This window comes from Lissotriton helveticus, chromosome 7 (assembly GCF_964261635.1).
Source record: "Lissotriton helveticus chromosome 7, aLisHel1.1, whole genome shotgun sequence".
Taxonomy (NCBI): Eukaryota; Metazoa; Chordata; class Amphibia; order Caudata; family Salamandridae; genus Lissotriton; species Lissotriton helveticus.
The window spans coordinates 1,601,561,823-1,601,588,135 of NC_136068.1; positions in this window are offsets into that span (position 1 = coordinate 1,601,561,823).

Sequence of the window (26,313 nt, forward strand, 5' to 3'; positions counted from 1 at the left end):
ATTCCGGTCTGGGAAAGACATGGCTTGGTAGTTCGGACTGGACTGTTCCCATGAGGCACAGGGTCAGAGCTGATTTGCATATAGCCAGTGTCTAACCCAGGGTGGTGTGGAGTGCAAAAAAACGATGGATTTAGGCCCAGATCCTTGAACTGGGATGAATGTATGACATTGTTCTACATTCTGTCCATCAAATGTGTTTTTTGCAATTTTCACCCCGAGTGGGCTGGGTATGCTCAGACGTAAGTCCCAGGCTCTCCACACCACTGGAGTCAAGCTATCCAGGCTGATGAAGGCTGATAGCCAGAAACCGGTCCTTGGATGCTTGATTCCGGTCTGGGAAAGACATGGCTTGGTAGTTCGGACTGGACTGTTCCCATGAGGCACAGGGTCAGAGCTGATTTGCATATAGCCAGTGTCTAACCCAGGGTGGTGTGGAGTGCAAAAAAACAATGGATTGAGGCCCAGATCCTTGTACTGGGATGAATGTATGACATTGTTCTACATTCTGTCCATCAAATGTGTTTTTTGCAATTTTCACCCCGAGTGGGCTGGATATGCTCAGACGTGAGTCCCAGGCTCTCCACACCACTGGAGTCAAGCTATCCAGGCTGATGAAGGCTGATAGCCAGAAACCGGTCCTTGGATGCTTGATTCCGGTCTGGGAAAGACATGGCTTGGTAGTTCGGACTGGACTGTTCCCATGAGGCACAGGGTCAGAGATGATTTGCATATAGCCAGTGTCTAACCCAGGGTGGTGTGGAGTGCAAAAAAACGATGGATTTAGGCCCAGATCCTTGTACTGGGATGAATGTATGACATTGTTCTAAATTCTGTCCATCAAATGTGTTTTTTGCAATTTTCACCCCGAGTGGGCTGGGTATGCTCAGACGTGAGTCCCAGGCTCTCCACACCACTGGAGTCAAGCTATCCAGGCTGATGAAGGCTGATAGCCAGAAACCGGTCCTTGGATGCTTGATTCCGGTCTGGGAAAGACATGGCTTGGTAGTTCGGACTGGACTGTTCCCATGAGGCACAGGGTCAGAGCTGATTTACATATAGCCAGTGTCTAACCCAGGGTGGTGTAGAGTGCAATAAAACGATGGATTTAGGCCCAGATCCTTGTACTGGGATGAATGTATGACATTGTTCTACATTCTGTCCATCAAATGTGTTTTTTGCAATTTTCATCCGAGTGGGCTGGGTATGCTCAGACGTGAGTCCCAGGCTCTCCACACCACTGGAGTCAAGCTATCCAGGCTGATGAAGCCTGATAGCCAGAAACCGGTCCTTGGATGCTTGATTCCGGTCTGGGAAAGACATGGCTTGGTAGTTCGGACTGGACTGTTCCCATGAGGCACAGGGTCAGAGCTGATTTGCATATAGCCAGTGTCTAACCCAGGGTGGTGTGGAGTGCAAAAAAACGATGGATTTAGGCCCAGATCCTTGTACTGGGATGAATGTATGACATTGTTCTACATTCTATCCATCAAATGTGTTTTTTGCAATTTTCACCCGAGTGGGCTGGGTATGCTCAGACGTGAGTCCCAGGCTCTCCACACCACTGGAGTCAAGCTATCCAGGCTGATGAAGGCTGATAGCCAGAAACCGGTCCTTGGATGCTTGATTCCGGTCTGGGAAAGACATGGCTTGGGAGTTCGGACTGGACTGTTCCCATGAGGCACAGGGTCAGAGCTGGTTTGCATATAGCCAGTGTCTAACCCAGGGTGGTGTGGAGTGCAAAAAAACGATGAATTTAGGCCCAGATCCTTGTACTGGGATGAATGTATGACATTGTTCTACATTCTGTCCATCAAATGTGTTTTTTGCAATTTTCACCCCGAGTGGGCTGGGTATGCTCAGACGTAAGTCCCAGGCTCTCCACACCACTGGAGTCAAGATATCCAGGCTGATGAAGGCTGATAGCCAGAAACCGGTCCTTGGATGCTTGATTCCGGTCTGGGAAAGACATGGCTTGGTAGTTCGGACTGGACTGTTCCCATGAGGCACAGGGTCAGAGCTGATTTGCATATAGCCAGTGTCTAACCCAGGGTGGTGTGGAGTGCAAAACAACGATGGATTTAGGCCCAGATCCGTGTACTGGGATGAATGTATGACATTGTTCTACATTCTGTCCATCAAATGTGTTTTTTGCAATTTTCACCCGAGTGGGCTGGGTATGCTCAGACGTGAATCCCAGGCTCTCCACACCACTGGAGTCAAGCTATCGAGGCTGATGAAGGCTGATAGCCAGAAACCGGTCCTTGGATGCTTGATTCCGGTCTGGGAAAGACATGGCTTGGTAGTTCGGACTGGACTGTTCCCATGAGGCACAGGGTCAGAGCTGATTTGCATATAGCCAGTGTCTAACCCAGGGTGGTGTGGAGTGCAAAAAAAACGATGGATTGAGGCCCAGATCCTTGTACTGGGATGAATGTATGACATTGTTCTACATTCTGTCCATCAAATGTGTTTTTTGCAATTTTCACCCCGAGTGGGCTGGATATGCTCAGATGTGAGTCCCAGGCTCTCCACACCACTGGAGTCAAGCTATCCAGGCTGATGAAGGCTGATAGCCAGAAACCGGTCCTTGGATGCTTGATTCTGGTCTGGGAAAGACTTGGCTTGGTAGTTCGGACTGGACTGTTCCCATGAGGCACAGGGTCAGAGCTGATTTGCATATAGCCAGTGTCTAACCCAGGGTGGTGTGGAGTGCAAAACAACGATGGATTTAGGCCCAGATCCGTGTACTGGGATGAATGTATGACATTGTTCTACATTCTGTCCATCAAATGTGTTTTTTGCAATTTTCATCCGAGTGGGCTGGGTATGCTCAGACGTGAGTCCCAGGCTCTCCACACCACTGGAGTCAAGCTATCCAGGCTGATCAAGGCTGATAGCCAGAAACCGGTCCTTGGATGCTTGATTCCGGTCTGGGAAAGACATGGCTTGGGAGTTCGGACTGGACTGTTCCCATGAGGCACAGGGTCAGAGCTGATTTGCATATAGCCAGTGTCTAACCCAGGGTGGTGTGGAGTGCAAAAAAACGATGGATTTAGGCCCAGATCCTTGTACTGGGATGAATGTATGACATTGTTCTACATTCTATCCATCAAATGTGTTTTTTGCAATTTTCACCCGAGTGGGCTGGGTATGCTCAGACGTGAGTCCCAGGCTCTCCACACCACTGGAGTCAAGCTATCCAGGCTGATCAAGGCTGATAGCCAGAAACCGGTCCTTGGATGCTTGATTCCGGTCTGGGAAAGACATGGCTTGGGAGTTCGGACTGGACTGTTCCCATGAGGCACAGGGTCAGAGCTGGTTTGCATATAGCCAGTGTCTAACCCAGGGTGGTGTGGAGTGCAAAAAAACGATGGATTTAGGCCCAGATCCTTGTACTGGGATGAATGTATGACATTGTTCTACATTCTGTCCATCAAATGTGTTTTTTGCAATTTTCACCCCGAGTGGGCTGGGTATGCTCAGACGTAAGTCCCAGGCTCTCCACACCACTGGAGTCAAGATATCCAGGCTGATGAAGGCTGATAGCCAGAAACCGGTCCTTGGATGCTTGATTCCGGTCTGGGAAAGACATGGCTTGGTAGTTCGGACTGGACTGTTCCCATGAGGCACAGGGTCAGAGCTGATTTGCATATAGCCAGTGTCTAACCCAGGGTGGTGTGGAGTGCAAAACAACGATGGATTTAGGCCCAGATCCGTGTACTGGGATGAATGTATGACATTGTTCTACATTCTGTCCATCAAATGTGTTTTTTGCAATTTTCACCCGAGTGGGCTGGGTATGCTCAGACGTGAATCCCAGGCTCTCCACACCACTGGAGTCAAGCTATCGAGGCTGATGAAGGCTGATAGCCAGAAACCGGTCCTTGGATGCTTGATTCCGGTCTGGGAAAGACATGGCTTGGTAGTTCGGACTGGACTGTTCCCATGAGGCACAGGGTCAGAGCTGATTTGCATATAGCCAGTGTCTAACCCAGGGTGGTGTGGAGTGCAAAAAAAACGATGGATTGAGGCCCAGATCCTTGTACTGGGATGAATGTATGACATTGTTCTACATTCTGTCCATCAAATGTGTTTTTTGCAATTTTCACCCCGAGTGGGCTGGATATGCTCAGATGTGAGTCCCAGGCTCTCCACACCACTGGAGTCAAGCTATCCAGGCTGATGAAGGCTGATAGCCAGAAACCGGTCCTTGGATGCTTCATTCTGGTCTGGGAAAGACTTGGCTTGGTAGTTCGGACTGGACTGTTCCCATGAGGCACAGGGTCAGAGCTGATTTGCATATAGCCAGTGTCTAACCCAGGGTGGTGTGGAGTGCAAAAAAACTATGGATTTAGGCCCAGATCCTTATACTGGGATGAATGTATGACATTGTTCTACATTCTGTCCATCAAATGTGCTTTTTGCAATTTTCACCCCGAGTGGGCTGGGTATGCTCAGACGTGAGTCCCAGGCTCTCCAAACCACTGGTGTCAAGCTATCCAAGCTGATGAAGGCTGATAGCCAGAAACCGGTCCTTGGATGCTTGATTCCGGTCTGGGAAAGACATGGCTTGGTAGTTCGGACTGGACTGTTCCCATGAGGCACAGGGTCAGAGATGATTTGCATATAGCCAGTGTCTAACCCAGGGTGGTGTGGAGTGCAAAGAAACGATGGATTTAGGCCCAGATCCTTTGTACTGGGATGAATGTATGACATTGTTCTAAATTCTGTCCATCAAATGTGTTTTTTGCAATTTTCACCCCGAGTGGGCTGGGTATGCTCAGACGTGAGTCCCAGGCTCTCCACACCACTGGAGTCAAGCTATCCAGGCTGATGAAGGCTGATAGCCAGAAACCGGTCCTTGGATGCTTGATTTCGGTCCGGGAAGGACATGGCTTGGTAGTTCGGACTGGACTGTTCCCATGAGGCACAGGGTCAGAGCTGATTTACATATAGCCAGTGTCTAACCCAGGGTGGTGTGGAGTGCAAAAAAACGATGGATTTAGGCCCAGATCCTTGTACTGGGATGAATGTATGACATTGTTCTACATTCTGGCCATCAAATGTGTTTTTTGCAATTTTCACCCGAGTGGGCTGGGTATGCTCAGACGTGAGTCCCAGGCTCTCCACACCACTGGAGTCAAGCTATCCAGGCTGATGAAGGCTGATAGCCAGAAACCGGTCCTTGGATGCTTGATTCCGGTCTGGGAAAGACATGGCTTGGTAGTTCGGACTGGACTGTTCCCATGAGGCACAGGGTCAGAGCTGATTTGCATATAGCCAGTGTCTAACCCAGGGTGGTGTGGAGTGCAAAAAAACGATGGATTTAGGCCCAGATCCTTGTACTGGGATGAATGTATGACATTGTTCTACATTCTATCCATCAAATGTGTTTTTTGCAATTTTCCCCCGAGTGGGCTGGGTATGCTCACACGTGAGTCCCAGGCTCTCCACACCACTGGAGTCAAGCTATCCAGGCTGATGAAGGCTGATAGCCAGAAACCGGTTCTTGGATGCTTGATTCCGGTCTGGGAAAGACATGGCTTGGTAGTTCGGACTGGACTGTTCCCATGAGGCACAGGGTCAGAGCTGATTTGCATATAGCCAGTGTCTAACCCAGGGTGGTGTGGAGTGCAAAAAAACGATGGATTTAGGCCCAGATCCTTGTACTGGGATGAATGTATGACATTGTTCTACATTCTATCCATCAAATGTGTTTTTTGCAATTTTCACCCGAGTGGGCTGGGTATGCTCAGACGTGAGTCCCAGGCTCTCCACACCACTGGAGTCAAGCTATCCAGGCTGATGAAGGCTGATAGCCAGAAACCGGTCCTTGGATGCTTGATTCCGGTCTGGGAAAGACATGGCTTGGTAGTTCGGACTGGACTGTTCCCATGAGGCACAGGGTCAGAGCTGATTTGCATATAGCCAGTGTCTAACCCAGGGTGGTGTGGAGTGCAAAAAAACGATGGATTTAGGCCCAGATCCTTGTACTGGGATGAATGTATGACATTGTTCTACATTCTGTCCATCAAATGTGTTTTTTGCAATTTTCACCCCGAGTGGGCTGGGTATGCTCAGACGTAAGTCCCAGGCTCTCCACACCACTGGAGTCAAGATATCCAGGCTGATGAAGGCTGATAGCCAGAAACCGGTCCTTGGATGCTTGATTCCGGTCTGGGAAAGACATGGCTTGGTAGTTCGGACTGGACTGTTCCCATGAGGCACAGGGTCAGAGCTGATTTGCATATAGCCAGTGTCTAACCCAGGGTGGTGTGGAGTGCAAAACAACGATGGATTTAGGCCCAGATCCGTGTACTGGGATGAATGTATGACATTGTTCTACATTCTGTCCATCAAATGTGTTTTTTGCAATTTTCACCCGAGTGGGCTGGGTATGCTCAGACGTGAATCCCAGGCTCTCCACACCACTGGAGTCAAGCTATCCAGGCTGATGAAGGCTGATAGCCAGAAACCGGTCCTTGGATGCTTGATTCCGGTCTGGGAAAGACATGGCTTGGTAGTTCGGACTGGACTGTTCCCATGAGGCACAGGGTCAGAGCTGATTTGCATATAGCCAGTGTCTAACCCAGGGTGGTGTGGAGTGCAAAAAAACGATGGATTGAGGCCCAGATCCTTGTACTGGGATGAATGTATGACATTGTTCTCATTCTATCCATCAAATGTGTTTTTTGCAATTTTCACCCCGAGTGGGCTGGATATGCTCAGATGTGAGTCCCAGGCTCTCCACACCACTGGAGTCAAGCTATCCAGGCTGATGAAGGCTGATAGCCAGAAACCGGTCCTTGGATGCTTGATTCTGGTCTGGGAAAGACATGGCTTGGTAGTTCGGACTGGACTGTTCCCATGAGGCACAGGGTCAGAGCTGATTTGCATATAGCCAGTGTCTAACCCAGGGTGGTGTGGAGTGCAAAAAAACGATGGATTTAGGCCCAGATCCTTGTACTGGGATGAATGTATGACATTGTTCTACATTCTGTCCATCAAATGTGTTTTTTGCAATTTTCACCCCGAGTGGGCTGGGTATGCTCAGACGTGAGTCCCAGGCTCTCCACACCACTGGAGTCAAGCTATCCAGGCTGATGAAGGCTGATAGCCAGAAACCGGTCCTTGGATGCTTGATTCCGGTCTGGGAAAGACATGGCTTGGTAGTTCGGACTGGACTGTTCCCATGAGGCACAGGGTCAGAGATGATTTGCATATAGCCAGTGTCTAACCCAGGGTGGTGTGGAGTGCAAAAAAACGATGGATTGAGGCACAGATCCTTGTACTGGGATGAATGTATGAAATTGTTCTACATTCTGTCCATCAAATGTGTTTTTTGCAATTTTCACCCCGAGTGGGCTGGATATGCTCAGACGTGAGTCCCAGGCTCTCCACACTACTGGAGTCAAGCTATCCAGGCTGATGAAGGCTGATAGCCAGAAACCTGTCCTTGGATGCTTGATTCCGGTCTGGGAAAGACATGGCTTGGTAGTTCGGACTGGACTGTTCCCATGAGGCACAGGGTCAGAGCTGATTTGCATATAGCCAGTGTCTAACCCAGGGTGGTGTGGAGTGCAAAAAAACGATGGATTTAGGCCCAGATCCTTGTACTGGGATGAATGTATGACATTGTTCTACATTCTGTCCATCAAATGTGTTTTTTGCAATTTTCACCCGAGTGGGCTGGGTATGCTCAGACGTAAGTCCCAGGCTCTCCACACCACTGGAGTCAAGATATCCAGGCTGATGAAGGCTGATAGCCAGAAACCGGTCCTTGGAGGCTTGATTCCGGTCTGGGAAAGACATGGCTTGGTAGTTCGGACTGGACTGTTCCCATGAGGCACAGGGTCAGAGCTGATTTGCATATAGCCAGTGTCTAACCCAGGGTGGTGTGGAGTGCAAAACAACGATGGATTTAGGCCCAGATCCTTGTACTGGGATGAATGTATGACATTGTTCTACATTCTGTCCATCAAATGTGTTTTTTGCAATTTTCACCCGAGTGGGCTGGGTATGCTCAGACGTGAATCCCAGGCTCTCCACACCACTGGAGTCAAGCTATCCAGGCTGATGAAGGCTGATAGCCAGAAACCGGTCCTTGGATGCTTGATTCCGGTCTGGGAAAGACATGGCTTGGTAGTTCGGACTGGACTGTTCCCATGAGGCACAGGGTCAGAGCTGATTTGCATATAGCCAGTGTCTAACCCAGGGTGGTGTGGAGTGCAAAAAAACGATGGATTGAGGCCCAGATCCTTGTACTGGGATGAATGTATGACATTGTTCTACATTCTGTCCATCAAATGTGTTTTTTGCAATTTTCACCCCGAGTGGGCTGGATATGCTCAGATGTGAGTCCCAGGCTCTCCACACCACTGGAGTCAAGCTATCCAGGCTGATGAAGGCTAATAGCCAGAAACCGGTCCTTGGATGCTTGATTCTGGTCTGGGAAAGACATGGCTTGGTAGTTCGGACTGGACTGTTCCCATAAGGCACAGGGTCAGAGCTGATTTGCATATAGCCAGTGTCTAACCCAGGGTGGTGTGGAGTGCAAAAAAACGATGGATTTAGGCCCAGATCCTTGTACTGGGATGAATGTATGACATTGTTCTACATTCTGTCCATCAAATGTGTTTTTTGCAATTTTCACCCCGAGTGGGCTGGGTATGCTCAGACGTGAGTCCCAGGCTCTCCACACCACTGGAGTCAAGCTATCCAGGCTGATGAAGGCTGATAGCCAGAAACCGGTCCTTGGATGCTTGATTCCGGTCTGGGAAAGACATGGCTTGGTAGTTCGGACTGGACTGTTCCCATGAGGCACAGGGTCAGAGATGATTTGCATATAGCCAGTGTCTAACCCAGGGTGGTGTGGAGTGCAAAAAAACGATGGATTGAGGCACAGATCCTTGTACTGGGATGGATGTATGAAATTGTTCTACATTCTGTCCATAAAATGTGTTTTTTGCAATTTTCACCCCGAGTGGGCTGGGTATGCTCAGACGTGAGTCCCAGGCTCTCCACACCACTGGAGTCAAGCTATCCAGGCTGATGAAGGCTGATAGCCAGAAACCGGTCCTTGGATGCTTGATTTCGGTCCGGGAAGGACATGGCTTGGTAGTTCGGACTGGACTGTTCCCATGAGGCACAGGGTCAGAGCTGATTTACATATAGCCAGTGTCTAACCCAGGGTGGTGTGGAGTGCAAAAAAACGATGGATTTAGGCCCAGATCCTTGTACTGGGATGAATGTATGACATTGTTCTACATTCTGGCCATCAAATGTGTTTTTTGCAATTTTCACCCGAGTGGGCTGGGTATGCTCAGACGTGAGTCCCAGGCTCTCCACACCACTGGAGTCAAGCTATCCAGGCTGATGAAGGCTGATAGCCAGAAACCGGTCCATGGATGCTTGATTCCGGTCTGGGAAAGACATGGCTTGGTAGTTCTGACTGGACTGTTCCCATGAGGCACAGGGTCAGAGCTGATTTGCATATAGCCAGTGTCTAACCCAGGGTGGTGTGGAGTGCAAAAAAACGATGGATTTAGGCCCAGATCCTTGTACTGGGATGAATGTATGACATTGTTCTACATTCTATCCATCAAATGTGTTTTTTGCAATTTTCACCCGAGTGGGCTGGGTATGCTCAGACGTGAGTCCCAGGCTCTCCACACCACTGGAGTCAAGCTATCCAGGCTGATGAAGGCTGATAGCCAGAAACCGGTCCTTGGATGCTTGATTCCGGTCTGGAAAAGACATGGCTTGGGAGTTTGGACTGGACTGTTCCCATGAGGCACAGGGTCAGAGCTGATTTGCATATAGCCAGTGTCTAACCCAGGGTGGTGTGGAGTGCATAAAAACGATGGATTTAGGCCCAGATCCTTGTACTGGGATGAATGTATGACATTGTTCTACATTCTGTCCATCAAATGTGTTTTTTGCAATTTTCACCCCGAGTGGGCTGGGTATGCTCAGACGTGAGTCCCAGGCTCTCCACACCACTGGAGTCAAGCTATCCAGGCTGATGAAGGCTGATAGCCAGAAACCGGTCCTTGGATGCTTGATTCCGGTCTGGGAAAGACATGGCTTGGTAGTTCGGACTGGACTGTTTCCATGAGGCACAGGGTCAGAGATGATTTGCATATAGCCAGTGTCTAACCCAGGGTGGTGTGGAGTGCAAAAAAACGATGGATTGAGGCACAGATCCTTGTACTGGGATGAATGTATGAAATTGTTCTACATTCTGTCCATCAAATGTGTTTTTTGCAATTTTCACCCCGAGTGGGCTGGATATGCTCAGACGTGAGTCCCAGGCTCTCCACACTACTGGAGTCAAGCTATCCAGGCTGATGAAGGCTGATAGCCAGAAACCGGTCCTTGGATGCTTGATTCCGGTCGGGGAAAGACATGGCTTGGTAGTTCGGACTGGACTGTTCCCATGAGGCACAGGGTCAGAGCTGATTTGCATATAGCCAGTGTCTAACCCAGGGTGGTGTGGAGTACAAAAAAACGATGGATTGAGATACAGATCCTTGTACTGGGATGGATGTATGAAATTGTTCTACATTCTGTCCATCAAATGTGTTTTTTGCAATTTTCACCCCGAGTGGGCTGGGTATGCTCAGACGTGAGTCCCAGGCTCTCCACACCACTGGAGTCAAGCTATCCAGGCTGATGAAGGCTGATAGCCAGAAACCGGTCCTTGGATGCTTGATTTCCGTCCGGGAAGGACATGGCTTGGTAGTTCGGACTGGACTGTTCCCATGAGGCACAGGGTCAGAGCTGATTTACATATAGCCAGTGTCTAACCCAGGGTGGTGTGGAGTGCAAAAAAATGATGGATTTAGGCCCAGATCCTTGTACTGGGATGAATGTATGACATTGTTCTACATTCTGGCCATCAAATGTGTTTTTTGCAATTTTCACCCGAGTGGGCTGGGTATGCTCAGACGTGAGTCCCAGGCTCTCCACACCACTGGAGTCAAGCTATCCAGGCTGATGAAGGCTGATAGCCAGAAACCGGTCCATGGATGCTTGATTCCGGTCTGGGAAAGACATGGCTTGGTAGTTCGGACTGGACTGTTCCCATGAGGCACAGGGTCAGAGCTGATTTGCATATAGCCAGTGTCTAACCCAGGGTGGTGTGGAGTGCAAAAAAACGATGGATTTAGGCCCAGATCCTTGTACTGGGATGAATGTATGACATTGTTCTACATTCTATCCATCAAATGTGTTTTTTGCAATTTTCACCCGAGTGGGCTGGGTATGCTCAGACGTGAGTCCCAGGCTCTCCACACCACTGGAGTCAAGCTATCCAGGCTGATGAAGTCTGATAGCCAGAAACCGGTCCTTGGATGCTTGATTCCGGTCTGGGAAAGACATGGCTTGGTAGTTCGGACTGGACTGTTCCCATGAGGCACAGGGTCAGAGATGATTTGCATATAGCCAGTGTCTAACCCAGGGTGGTGTGGAGTGCAAAAAAACGATGGATTGAGGCACAGATCCTTGTACTGGGATGAATGTATGAAATTGTTCTACATTCTGTCCATCAAATGTGTTTTTTGCAATTTTCACCCCGAGTGGGCTGGATATGCTCAGACGTGAGTCCCAGGCTCTCCACACTACTGGAGTCAAGCTATCCAGGCTGATGAAGGCTGATAGCCAGAAAACGGTCCTTGGATGCTTGATTCCGGTCTGGGAAAGACATGGCTTGGTAGTTCGGACTGGACTGTTCCCATGAGGCACAGGGTCAGAGCTGATTTGCATATAGCCAGTGTCTAACCCAGGGTGGTGTGGAGTGCAAAACAACGATGGATTTAGGCCCAGATCCGTGTACTGGGATGAATGTATGACATTGTTCTACATTCTGTCCATCAAATGTGTTTTTTGCAATTTTCACCCGAGTGGGCTGGGTATGCTCAGACGTGAATCCCAGGCTCTCCACACCACTGGAGTCAAGCTATCCAGGCTGATGAAGGCTGATAGCCAGAAACCGGTCCTTGGATGCTTGATTCTGGTCTGGGAAAGACATGGCTTGGTAGTTCGGACTGGACTGTTCCCATGAGGCACAGGGTCAGAGCTGATTTGCATATAGCCAGTGTCTAACCCAGGGTGGTGTGGAGTGCAAAAAAACGATGGATTGAGGCCCAGATCCTTGTACTGGGATGAATGTATGACATTGTTCTACATTCTGTCCATCAAATGTGTTTTTTGCAATTTTCACCCCGAGTGGGCTGGATATGCTCAGATGTGAGTCCCAGGCTCTCCACACCACTGGAGTCAAGCTATCCAGGCTGATGAAGGCTAATAGCCAGAAACCGGTCCTTGGATGCTTGATTCTGGTCTGGGAAAGACATGGCTTGGTAGTTCGGACTGGACTGTTCCCATAAGGCACAGGGTCAGAGCTGATTTGCATATAGCCAGTGTCTAACCCAGGGTGGTGTGGAGTGCAAAAAAACGATGGATTTAGGCCCAGATCCTTGTACTGGGATGAATGTATGACATTGTTCTACATTCTGTCCATCAAATGTGTTTTTTGCAATTTTCACCCCGAGTGGGCTGGGTATGCTCAGACGTGAGTCCCAGGCTCTCTACACCACTGGAGTCAAGCTATCCAGGCTGATGAAGGTTGATAGCCAGAAACCGGTCCTTGGATGCTTGATTCCGGTCTGGGAAAGACATGGCTTGGTAGTTCGGACTGGACTGTTCCCATGAGGCACAGGGTCAGAGATGATTTGCATATAGCCAGTGTCTAACCCAGGGTGGTGTGGAGTGCAAAAAAACGATGGATTGAGGCACAGATCCTTGTACTGGGATGAATGTATGAAATTGTTCTACAATCTGTCCATCAAATGTGTTTTTTGCAATTTTCACCCCGAGTGGGCTGGGTATGCTCAGACGTGAGTCCCAGGCTCTCCACACCACTGGAGTCAAGCTATCCAGGCTGATGAAGGCTGATAGCCAGAAACCGGTCCTTGGATGCTTGATTTCGGTCCGGGAAGGACATGGCTTGGTAGTTCGTACTGGACTGTTCCCATGAGGCACAGGGTCAGAGCTGATTTACATATAGCCAGTGTCTAACCCAGGGTGGTGTGGAGTGCAAAAAAACGATGGATTTAGGCCCAGATCCTTGTACTGGGATGAATGTATGACATTGTTCTACATTCTGGCCATCAAATGTGTTTTTTGCAATTTTCACCCGAGTGGGCTGGGTATGCTCAGACGTGAGTCCCAGGCTCTCCACACCACTGGAGTCAAGCTATCCAGGCTGATGAAGGCTGATAGCCAGAAACCGGTCCATGGATGCTTGATTCCGGTCTGGGAAAGACATGGCTTGGTAGTTCAGACTGGACTGTTCCCATGAGGCACAGGGTCAGAGCTGATTTGCATATAGCCAGTGTCTAACCCAGGGTGGTGTGGAGTGCAAAAAAACGATGGATTTAGGCCCAGATCCTTGAACTGGGATGAATGTATGACATTGTTCTACATTCTATCCATCAAATGTGTTTTTTGCAATTTTCACCCGAGTGGGCTGGGTATGCTCAGACGTGAGTCCCAGGCTCTCCACACCACTGGAGTCAAGCTATCCAGGCTGATGAAGGCTGATAGCCAGAAACCGGTCCTTGGAGGCTTGATTCCGGTCTGGGAAAGACATGGCTTGGTAGTTCGGACTGGACTGTTCCCATGAGGCACAGGGTCAGAGCTGATTTGCATATAGCCAGTGTCTAACCCAGGGTGGTGTGGAGTGCAAAACAACGATGGATTTAGGCCCAGATCCTTGTACTGGGATGAATGTATGACATTGTTCTACATTCTGTCCATCAAATGTGTTTTTTGCCATTTTCACCCGAGTGGGCTGGGTATGCTCAGACATGAATCCCAGGCTCTCCACACCACTGGAGTCAAGCTATCCAGGCTGATGAAGGCTGATAGCCAGAAACCGGTCCTTGGATGCTTGATTCCGGTCTGGGAAAGACATGGCTTGGTAGTTCGGACTGGACTGTTCCCATGAGGCACAGGGTCAGAGCTGATTTGCATATAGCCAGTGTCTAACCCAGGGTGGTGTGGAGTGCAAAACAACGATGGATTTAGGCCCAGATCCTTGTACTGGGATGAATGTATGACATTGTTCTACATTCTGTCCATCAAATGTGTTTTTTGCAATTTTCACCCGAGTGGGCTGGGTATGCTCAGACGTGAATCCCAGGCTCTCCACACCACTGGAGTCAAGCTATCCAGGCTGATGAAGGCTGATAGCCAGAAACCGGTCCTTGGATGCTTGATTCCGGTCTGGGAAAGACATGGCTTGGTAGTTCGGACTGGACTGTTCCCATGAGGCACAGGGTCAGAGCTGATTTGCATATAGCCAGTGTCTAACCCAGGGTGGTGTGGAGTGCAAAAAAACGATGGATTGAGGCCCAGATCCTTGTACTGGGATGAATGTATGACATTGTTCTACATTCTGTCCATCAAATGTGTTTTTTGCAATTTTCACCCCGAGTGGGCTGGATATGCTCAGATTTGAGTCCCAGGCTCTCCACACCACTGGAGTCAAGCTATCCAGGCTGATGAAGGCTAATAGCCAGAAACCGGTCCTTGGATGCTTGATTCTGGTCTGGGAAAGACATGGCTTGGTAGTTCGTACTGGACTGTTCCCATAAGGCACAGGGTCAGAGCTGATTTGCATATAGCCAGTGTCTAACCCAGGGTGGTGTGGAGTGCAAAAAAACGATGGATTTAGGCCCAGATCCTTGTACTGGGATGAATGTATGACATTGTTCTACATTCTGTCCATCAAATGTGTTTTTTGCAATTTTCACCCCGAGTGGGCTGGGTATGCTCAGACGTGAGTCCCAGGCTCTCCACACCACTGGAGTCAAGCTATCCAGGCTGATGAAGGCTGATAGCCAGAAACCGGTCCTTGGATGCTTGATTCCGGTCTGGGAAAGACATGGCTTGGTAGTTCGGACTGGACTGTTCCCATGAGGCACAGGGTCAGAGATGATTTGCATATAGCCAGTGTCTAACCCAGGGTGGTGTGGAGTGCAAAAAAACGATGGATTGAGGCACAGATCCTTGTACTGGGATGGATGTATGAAATTGTTCTACATTCTGTCCATAAAATGTGTTTTTTGCAATTTTCACCCGAGTGGGCTGGGTATGCTCAGACGTGAGTCCCAGGCTCTCCACACCACTGGAGTCAAGCTATCCAGGCTGATGAAGGCTGATAGCCAGAAACCGGTCCATGGATGCTTGATTCCGGTCTGGGAAAGACATGGCTTGGTAGTTCGGACTGGACTGTTCCCATGAGGCACAGGGTCAGAGCTGATTTGCATATAGCCAGTGTCTAACCCAGGGTGGTGTGGAGTGCAAAAAAACGATGGATTTAGGCCCAGATCCTTGTACTGGGATGAATGTATGACATTGTTCTACATTCTATCCATCAAATGTGTTTTTTGCAATTTTCACCCGAGTGGGCTGGGTATGCTCAGACGTGAGTCCCAGGCTCTCCACACCACTGGAGTCAAGCTATCCAGGCTGATGAAGTCTGATAGCCAGAAACCGGTCCTTGGATGCTTGATTCCGGTCTGGGAAAGACATGGCTTGGTAGTTCGGACTGGACTGTTCCCATGAGGCACAGGGTCAGAGATGATTTGCATATAGCCAGTGTCTAACCCAGGGTGGTGTGGAGTGCAAAAAAACGATGGATTGAGGCACAGATCCTTGTACTGGGATGAATGTATGAAATTGTTCTACATTCTGTCCATCAAATGTGTTTTTTGCAATTTTCACCCCGAGTGGGCTGGATATGCTCAGACGTGAGTCCCAGGCTCTCCACACTACTGGAGTCAAGCTATCCAGGCTGATGAAGGCTGATAGCCAGAAACCGGTCCTTGGATGCTTGATTCCGGTCTGGGAAAGACATGGCTTGGTAGTTCGGACTGGACTGTTCCCATGAGGCACAGGGTCAGAGCTGATTTGCATATAGCCAGTGTCTAACCCAGGGTGGTGTGGAGTGCAAAACAACGATGGATTTAGGCCCAGATCCGTGTACTGGGATGAATGTATGACATTGTTCTACATTCTGTCCATCAAATGTGTTTTTTGCAATTTTCACCCGAGTGGGCTGGGTATGCTCAGACGTGAATCCCAGGCTCTCCACACCACTGGAGTCAAGCTATCCAGGCTGATGAAGGCTGATAGCCAGAAACCGGTCCTTGGATGCTTGATTCTGGTCTGGGAAAGACATGGCTTGGTAGTTCGGACTGGACTGTTCCCATGAGGCACAGGGTCAGAGCTGATTTGCATATAGCCAGTGTCTAACCCAGGGTGGTGTGGAGTGCAAAAAAACGATGGATTGAGGCCCAGATCCTTGTACTGGGATGAATGTATGACATTGTTCTACATTCTGTCCATCAAATGTGTTTTTTGCAATTTTCACCCCGAGTGGGCTGGATATGCTCAGATGTGAGTCCCAGGCTCTCCACACCACTGGAGTCAAGCTATCCAGGCTGATGAAGGCTAATAGCCAGAAACCGGTCCTTGGATGCTTGATTCTGGTCTGGGAAAGACATGGCTTGGTAGTTCGGACTGGACTGTTCCCATAAGGCACAGGGTCAGAGCTGATTTGCATATAGCCAGTGTCTAACCCAGGGTGGTGTGGAGTGCAAAAAAACGATGGATTTAGGCCCAGATCCTTGTACTGGGATGAATGTATGACATTGTTCTACATTCTGTCCATCAAATGTGTTTTTTGCAATTTTCACCCCGAGTGGGCTGGGTATGCTCAGACGTGAGTCCCAGGCTCTCCACACCACTGGAGTCAAGCTATCCAGGCTGATGAAGGCTGATAGCCAGAAACCGGTCCTTGGATGCTTGATTCCGGTCTGGGAAAGACATGGCTTGGTAGTTCGGACTGGACTGTTCCCATGAGGCACAGGGTCAGAGATGATTTGCATATAGCCAGTGTCTAACCCAGGGTGGTGTGGAGTGCAAAAAAACGATGGATTGAGGCACAGATCCTTGTACTGGGATGGATGTATGAAATTGTTCTACATTCTGTCCATAAAATGTGTTTTTTGCAATTTTCACCCCGAGTGGGCTGGGTATGCTCAGACGTGAGTCCCAGGCTCTCCACACCACTGGAGTCAAGCTATCCAGGCTGATGAAGGCTGATAGCCAGAAACCGGTCCTTGGATGCTTGATTTCGGTCCGGGAAGGACATGGCTTGGTAGTTCGGACTGGACTGTTCCCATGAGGCACAGGGTCAGAGCTGATTTACATATAGCCAGTGTCTAACCCAGGGTGGTGTGGAGTGCAAAAAAACGATGGATTTAGGCCCAGATCCTTGTACTGGGATGAATGTATGACATTGTTCTACATTCTGGCCATCAAATGTGTTTTTTGCAATTTTCACCCGAGTGGGCTGGGTATGCTCAGACGTGAGTCCCAGGCTCTCCACACCACTGGAGTCAAGCTATCCAGGCTGATGAAGGTTGATAGCCAGAAACCGGTCCTTGGATGCTTGATTCCGGTCTGGGAAAGACATGGCTTGGTAGTTCGGACTGGACTGTTCTCATGAGGCACAGGGTCAGAGATGATTTGCATATAGCCAGTGTCTAACCCAGGGTGGTGTGGAGTGCAAAAAAACGATGGATTGAGGCACAGATCCTTGTACTGGGATGAATGTATGAAATTGTTCTACAATCTGTCCATCAAATGTGTTTTTTGCAATTTTCACCCCGAGTGGGCTGGGTATGCTCAGACGTGAGTCCCAGGCTCTCCACACCACTGGAGTCAAGCTATCCAGGCTGATGAAGGCTGATAGCCAGAAACCGGTCCTTGGATGCTTGATTTCGGTCCGGGAAGGACATGGCTTGGTAGTTCGTACTGGACTGTTCCCATGAGGCACAGGGTCAGAGCTGATTTACATATAGCCAGTGTCTAACCCAGGGTGGTGTGGAGTGCAAAAAAACGATGGATTTAGGCCCAGATCCTTGTACTGGGATGAATGTATGACATTGTTCTACATTCTGGCCATCAAATGTGTTTTTTGCAATTTTCACCCGAGTGGGCTGGGTATGCTCAGACGTGAGTCCCAGGCTCTCCACACCACTGGAGTCAAGCTATCCAGGCTGATGAAGGCTGATAGCCAGAAACCGGTCCATGGATGCTTGATTCCGGTCTGGGAAAGACATGGCTTGGTAGTTCAGACTGGACTGTTCCCATGAGGCACAGGGTCAGAGCTGATTTGCATATAGCCAGTGTCTAACCCAGGGTGGTGTGGAGTGCAAAAAAACGATGGATTTAGGCCCAGATCCTTGTACTGGGATGAATGTATGACATTGTTCTACATTCTATCCATCAAATGTGTTTTTTGCAATTTTCACCCGAGTGGGCTGGGTATGCTCAGACGTGAGTCCCAGGCTCTCCACACCACTGGAGTCAAGCTATCCAGGCTGATGAAGGCTGATAGCCAGAAACCGGTCCTTGGAGGCTTGATTCCGGTCTGGGAAAGACATGGCTTGGTAGTTCGGACTGGACTGTTCCCATGAGGCACAGGGTCAGAGCTGATTTGCATATAGCCAGTGTCTAACCCAGGGTGGTGTGGAGTGCAAAACAACGATGGATTTAGGCCCAGATCCTTGTACTGGGATGAATGTATGACATTGTTCTACATTCTGTCCATCAAATGTGTTTTTTGCAATTTTCACCCGAGTGGGCTGGGTATGCTCAGACGTGAATCCCAGGCTCTCCACACCACTGGAGTCAAGCTATCCAGGCTGATGAAGGCTGATAGCCAGAAACCGGTCCTTGGATGCTTGATTCCGGTCTGGGAAAGACATGGCTTGGTAGTTCGGACTGGACTGTTCCCATGAGGCACAGGGTCAGAGCTGATTTGCATATAGCCAGTGTCTAACCCAGGGTGGTGTGGAGTGCAAAACAACGATGGATTTAGGCCCAGATCCTTGTACTGGGATGAATGTATGACATTGTTCTACATTCTGTCCATCAAATGTGTTTTTTGCAATTTTCACCCGAGTGGGCTGGGTATGCTCAGACGTGAATCCCAGGCTCTCCACACCACTGGAGTCAAGCTATCCAGGCTGATGAAGGCTGATAGCCAGAAACCGGTCCTTGGATGCTTGATTCCGGTCTGGGAAAGACATGGCTTGGTAGTTCGGACTGGACTGTTCCCATGAGGCACAGGGTCAGAGCTGATTTGCATATAGCCAGTGTCTAACCCAGGGTGGTGTGGAGTGCAAAAAAACGATGGATTGAGGCCCAGATCCTTGTACTGGGATGAATGTATGACATTGTTCTACATTCTGTCCATCAAATGTGTTTTTTGCAATTTTCACCCCGAGTGGGCTGGATATGCTCAGATGTGAGTCCCAGGCTCTCCACACCACTGGAGTCAAGCTATCCAGGCTGATGAAGGCTAATAGCCAGAAACCGGTCCTTGGATGCTTGATTCTGGTCTGGGAAAGACATGGCTTGGTAGTTCGTACTGGACTGTTCCCATAAGGCACAGGGTCAGAGCTGATTTGCATATAGCCAGTGTCTAACCCAGGGTGGTGTGGAGTGCAAAAAAACGATGGATTTAGGCCCAGATCCTTGTACTGGGATGAATGTATGACATTGTTCTACATTCTGTCCATCAAATGTGTTTTTTGCAATTTTCACCCCGAGTGGGCTGGGTATGCTCAGACGTGAGTCCCAGGCTCTCCACACCACTGGAGTCAAGCTATCCAGGCTGATGAAGGCTGATAGCCAGAAACCGGTCCTTGGATGCTTGATTCCGGTCTGGGAAAGACATGGCTTGGTAGTTCGGACTGGACTGTTCCCATGAGGCACAGGGTCAGAGATGATTTGCATATAGCCAGTGTCTAACCCAGGGTGGTGTGGAGTGCAAAAAAACGATGGATTGAGGCACAGATCCTTGTACTGGGATGGATGTATGATATTGTTCTACATTCTGTCCATAAAATGTGTTTTTTGCAATTTTCACCCCGAGTGGGCTGGGTATGCTCAGACGTGAGTCCCAGGCTCTCCACACCACTGGAGTCAAGCTATCCAGGCTGATGAAGGCTGATAGCCAGAAACCGGTCCTTGGATGCTTGATTTCGGTCCGGGAAGGACATGGCTTGGTAGTTCGGACTGGACTGTTCCCATGAGGCACAGGGTCAGAGCTGATTTACATATAGCCAGTGTCTAACCCAGGGTGGTGTGGAGTGCAAAAAAACGATGGATTTAGGCCCAGATCCTTGTACTGGGATGAATGTATGACATTGTTCTACATTCTGGCCATCAAATGTGTTTTTTGCAATTTTCACCCGAGTGGGCTGGGTATGCTCAGACGTGAGTCCCAGGCTCTCCACACCACTGGAGTCAAGCTATCCAGGCTGATGAAGGCTGATAGCCAGAAACCGGTCCATGGATGCTTGATTCCGGTCTGGGAAAGACATGGCTTGGTAGTTCGGACTGGACTGTTCCCATGAGGCACAGGGTCAGAGCTGATTTGCATATAGCCAGTGTCTAACCCAGGGTGGTGTGGAGTGCAAAAAAACGATGGATTTAGGCCCAGATCCTTGTACTGGGATGAATGTATGACATTGTTCTACATTCTATCCATCAAATGTGTTTTTTGCAATTTTCACCCGAGTGGGCTGGGTATGCTCAGACGTGAGTCCCAGGCTCTCCACACCACTGGAGTCAAGCTATCCAGGCTGATGAAGGCTGATAGCCAGAAACCGGTCCTTGGATGCTTGATTCCGGTCTGGAAAAGACATGGCTTGGGAGTTTGGACTGGACTGTTCCCATGAGGCACAGGGTCAGAGCTGATTTGCATATAGCCAGTGTCTAACCCAGGGTGGTGTGGAGTGCAAAAAAACGATGGATTTAGGCCCAGATCCTTGTACTGGGATGAATGTATGACATTGTTCTACATTCTGTCCATCAAATGTGTTTTTTGCAATTTTCACCCCGAGTGGGCTGGGTATGCTCAGACGTGAGTCCCAGGCTCTCCACACCACTGGAGTCAAGCTATCCAGGCTGATGAAGGCTGATAGCCAGGAACCGGTCCTTGGATGCTTGATTCCGGTCTGGGAAAGACATGGCTTGGTAGTTCGGACTGGACTGTTTCCATGAGGCACAGGGTCAGAGATGATTTGCATATAGCCAGTGTCTAACCCAGGGTGGTGTGGAGTGCAAAAAAACGATGGATTGAGGCACAGATCCTTGTACTGGGATGAATGTATGAAATTGTTCTACGTTCTGTCCATCAAATGTGTTTTTTGCAATTTTCACCCCGAGTGGGCTGGATATGCTCAGACGTGAGTCCCAGGCTCTCCACACTACTGGAGTCAAGCTATCCAGGCTGATGAAGGCTGATAGCCAGAAACCGGTCCTTGGATGCTTGATTCCGGTCTGGGAAAGACATGGCTTGGTAGTTCGGACTGGACTGTTCCCATGAGGCACAGGGTCAGAGCTGATTTGCATATAGCCAGTGTCTAACCCAGGGTGGTGTGGAGTGCAAAAAAACGATGGATTGAGGCACAGATCCTTGTACTGGGATGGATGTATGAAATTGTTCTACATTCTGTCCATCAAATGTGTTTTTTGCAATTTTCACCCCGAGTGGGCTGGGTATGCTCAGACGTGAGTCCCAGGCTCTCCACACCACTGGAGTCAAGCTATCCAGGCTGATGAAGGCTGATAGCCAGAAACCGGTCCTTGGATGCTTGATTTCGGTCCGGGAAGGACATGGCTTGGTAGTTCGGACTGGACTGTTCCCATGAGGCACAGGGTCAGAGCTGATTTACATATAGCCAGTGTCTAACCCAGGGTGGTGTGGAGTGCAAAAAAACGATGGATTTAGGCCCAGATCCTTGTACTGGGATGAATGTATGACATTGTTCTACATTCTGGCCATCAAATGTGTTTTTTGCAATTTTCACCCGAGTGGGCTGGGTATGCTCAGACGTGAGTCCCAGGCTCTCCACACCACTGGAGTCAAGCTATCCAGGCTGATGAAGGCTGATAGCCAGAAACCGGTCCATGGATGCTTGATTCCGGTCTGGGAAAGACATGGCTTGGTAGTTCGGACTGGACTGTTCCCATGAGGCACAGGGTCAGAGCTGATTTGCATATAGCCAGTGTCTAACCCAGGGTGGTGTGGAGTGCAAAAAAACGATGGATTTAGGCCCAGATCCTTGTACTGGGATGAATGTATGACATTGTTCTACATTCTATCCATCAAATGTGTTTTTTGCAATTTTCACCCGAGTGGGCTGGGTATGCTCAGACGTGAGTCCCAGGCTCTCCACACCACTGGAGTCAAGCTATCCAGGCTGATGAAGGCTGATAGCCAGAAACCGGTCCTTGGATGCTTGATTCCGGTCTGGAAAAGACATGGCTTGGGAGTTTGGACTGGACTGTTCCCATGAGGCACAGGGTCAGAGCTGATTTGCATATAGCCAGTGTCTAACCCAGGGTGGTGTGGAGTGCAAAAAAACGATGGATTTAGGCCCAGATCCTTGTACTGGGATGAATGTATGACATTGTTCTACATTCTGTCCATCAAATGTGTTTTTTGCAATTTTCACCCCGAGTGGGCTGGGTATGCTCAGACGTGAGTCCCAGGCTCTCCACACCACTGGAGTCAAGCTATCCAGGCTGATGAAGGCTGATAGCCAGAAACCGGTCCTTGGATGCTTGATTTCGGTCCGGGAAGGACATGGCTTGGTAGTTCGGACTGGACTGTTCCCATGAGGCACAGGGTCAGAGCTGATTTACATATAGCCAGTGTCTAACCCAGGGTGGTGTGGAGTGCAAAAAAACGATGGATTTAGGCCCAGATCCTTGTACTGGGATGAATGTATGACATTGTTCTACATTCTGGCCATCAAATGTGTTTTTTGCAATTTTCACCCGAGTGGGCTGGGTATGCTCAGACGTGAGTCCCAGGCTCTCCACACCACTGGAGTCAAGCTATCCAGGCTGATGAAGGCTGATAGCCAGAAACCGGTCCATGGATGCTTGATTCCGGTCTGGGAAAGACATGGCTTGGTAGTTCGGACTGGACTGTTCCCATGAGGCACAGGGTCAGAGCTGATTTGCATATAGCCAGTGTCTAACCCAGGGTGGTGTGGAGTGCAAAAAAACGATGGATTTAGGCCCAGATCCTTGTACTGGGATGAATGTATGACATTGTTCTACATTCTATCCATCAAATGTGTTTTTTGCAATTTTCACCCGAGTGGGCTGGGTATGCTCAGACGTGAGTCCCAGGCTCTCCACACCACTGGAGTCAAGCTATCCAGGCTGATGAAGGCTGATAGCCAGAAACCGGTCCTTGGATGCTTGATTCCGGTCTGGAAAAGACATGGCTTGGGAGTTTGGACTGGACTGTTCCCATGAGGCACAGGGTCAGAGCTGATTTGCATATAGCCAGTGTCTAACCCAGGGTGGTGTGGAGTGCAAAAAAACGATGGATTTAGGCCCAGATCCTTGTACTGGGATGAATGTATGACATTGTTCTACATTCTGTCCATCAAATGTGTTTTTTGCAATTTTCACCCCGAGTGGGCTGGGTATGCTCAGACGTGAGTCCCAGGCTCTCCACACCACTGGAGTCAAGCTATCCAGGCTGATGAAGGCTGATAGCCAGAAACCGGTCCTTGGATGCTTGATTCCGGTCTGGGAAAGACATGGCTTGGTAGTTCGGACTGGACTGTTCCCATGAGGCACAGGGTCAGAGATGATTTGCATATAGCCAGTGTCTAACCCAGGGTGGTGTGGAGTGCAAAAAAACGATGGATTGAGGCACAGATCCTTGTACTGGGATGAATGTATGAAATTGTTCTACATTCTGTCCATCAAATGTGTTTTTTGCAATTTTCACCCCGAGTGGGCTGGATATGCTCAGACGTGAGTCCCAGGCTCTCCACACTACTGGAGTCAAGCTATCCAGGCTGATGAAGGCTGATAGCCAGAAACCGGTCCTTGGATGCTTGATTCCGGTCTGGGAAAGACATGGCTTGGTAGTTCGGACTGGACTGTTCCCATGAGGCACAGGGTCAGAGCTGATTTGCATATAGCCAGTGTCTAACCCAGGGTGGTGTGGAGTGCAAAACAACGATGGATTTAGGCCCAGATCCGTGTACTGGGATGAATGTATGACATTGTTCTACATTCTGTCCATCAAATGTGTTTTTTGCAATTTTCACCCGAGTGGGCTGGGTATGCTCAGACGTGAATCCCAGGCTCTCCACACCACTGGAGTCAAGCTATCCAGGCTGATGAAGGCTGATAGCCAGAAACCGGTCCTTGGATGCTTGATTCTGGTCTGGGAAAGACATGGCTTGGTAGTTCGGACTGGACTGTTCCCATGAGGCACAGGGTCAGAGCTGATTTGCATATAGCCAGTGTCTAACCCAGGGTGGTGTGGAGTGCAAAAAAACGATGGATTGAGGCCCAGATCCTTGTACTGGGATGAATGTATGACATTGTTCTACATTCTGTCCATCAAATGTGTTTTTTGCAATTTTCACCCCGAGTGGGCTGGATATGCTCAGATGTGAGTCCCAGGCTCTCCACACCACTGGAGTCAAGCTATCCAGGCTGATGAAGGCTAATAGCCAGAAACCGGTCCTTGGATGCTTGATTCTGGTCTGGGAAAGACATGGCTTGGTAGTTCGGACTGGACTGTTCCCATAAGGCACAGGGTCAGAGCTGATTTGCATATAGCCAGTGTCTAACCCAGGGTGGTGTGGAGTGCAAAAAAACGATGGATTTAGGCCCAGATCCTTGTACTGGGATGAATGTATGACATTGTTCTACATTCTGTCCATCAAATGTGTTTTTTGCAATTTTCACCCCGAGTGGGCTGGGTATGCTCAGACGTGAGTCCCAGGCTCTCTACACCACTGGAGTCAAGCTATCCAGGCTGATGAAGGCTGATAGCCAGAAACCGGTCCTTGGATGCTTGATTCCGGTCTGGGAAAGACATGGCTTGGTAGTTCGGACTGGACTGTTCCCATGAGGCACAGGGTCAGAGATGATTTGCATATAGCCAGTGTCTAACCCAGGGTGGTGTGGAGTGCAAAAAAACGATGGATTGAGGCACAGATCCTTGTACTGGGATGAATGTATGAAATTGTTCTACATTCTGTCCATCAAATGTTTTTTTTGCAATTTTCACCCCGAGTGGGCTGGGTATGCTCAGACGTGAGTCCCAGGCTCTCCACACCACTGGAGTCAAGCTATCCAGGCTGATGAAGGCTGATAGCCAGAAACCGGTCCTTGGATGCTTGATTTCGGTCCGGGAAGGACATGGCTTGGTAGTTCGGACTGGACTGTTCCCATGAGGCACAGGGTCAGAGCTGATTTACATATAGCCAGTGTCTAACCCAGGGTGGTGTGGAGTGCAAAAAAACGATGGATTTAGGCCCAGATCCTTGTACTGGGATGAATGTATGACATTGTTCTACATTCTGGCCATCAAATGTGTTTTTTGCAATTTTCACCCGAGTGGGCTGGGTATGCTCAGATGTGAGTCCCAGGCTCTCCACACCACTGGAGTCAAGCTATCCAGGCTGATGAAGGCTGATAGCCAGAAACCGGTCCATGGATGCTTGATTCCGGTCTGGGAAAGACATGGCTTGGTAGTTCAGACTGGACTGTTCCCATGAGGCACAGGGTCAGAGCTGATTTGCATATAGCCAGTGTCTAACCCAGGGTGGTGTGGAGTGCAAAAAAACAATGGATTTAGGCCCAGATCCTTGTACTGGGATGAATGTATGACATTGTTCTACATTCTATCCATCAAATGTGTTTTTTGCAATTTTCACCCGAGTGGGCTGGGTATGCTCAGACGTGAGTCCCAGGCTCTCCACACCACTGGAGTCAAGCTATCCAGGCTGATGAAGGCTGATAGCCAGAAACCGGTCCTTGGATGCTTGATTCCGGTCTGGAAAAGACATGGCTTGGGAGTTTGGACTGGACTGTTCCCATGAGGCACAGGGTCAGAGCTGATTTGCATATAGCCAGTGTCTAAGCCAGGGTGGTGTGGAGTGCAAAAAAACGATGGATTTAGGCCCAGATCCTTGTACTGGGATGAATGTATGACATTGTTCTACATTCTGTCCATCAAATGCGTTTTTTGCAATTTTCACCCCGAGTGGGCTGGGTATGCTCAGACGTAAGTCCCAGGCTCTCCACACCACTGGAGTCAAGATATCCAGGCTGATGAAGGCTGATAGCCAGAAACCGGTCCTTGGATGCTTGATTCCGGTCTGGGAAAGACATGGC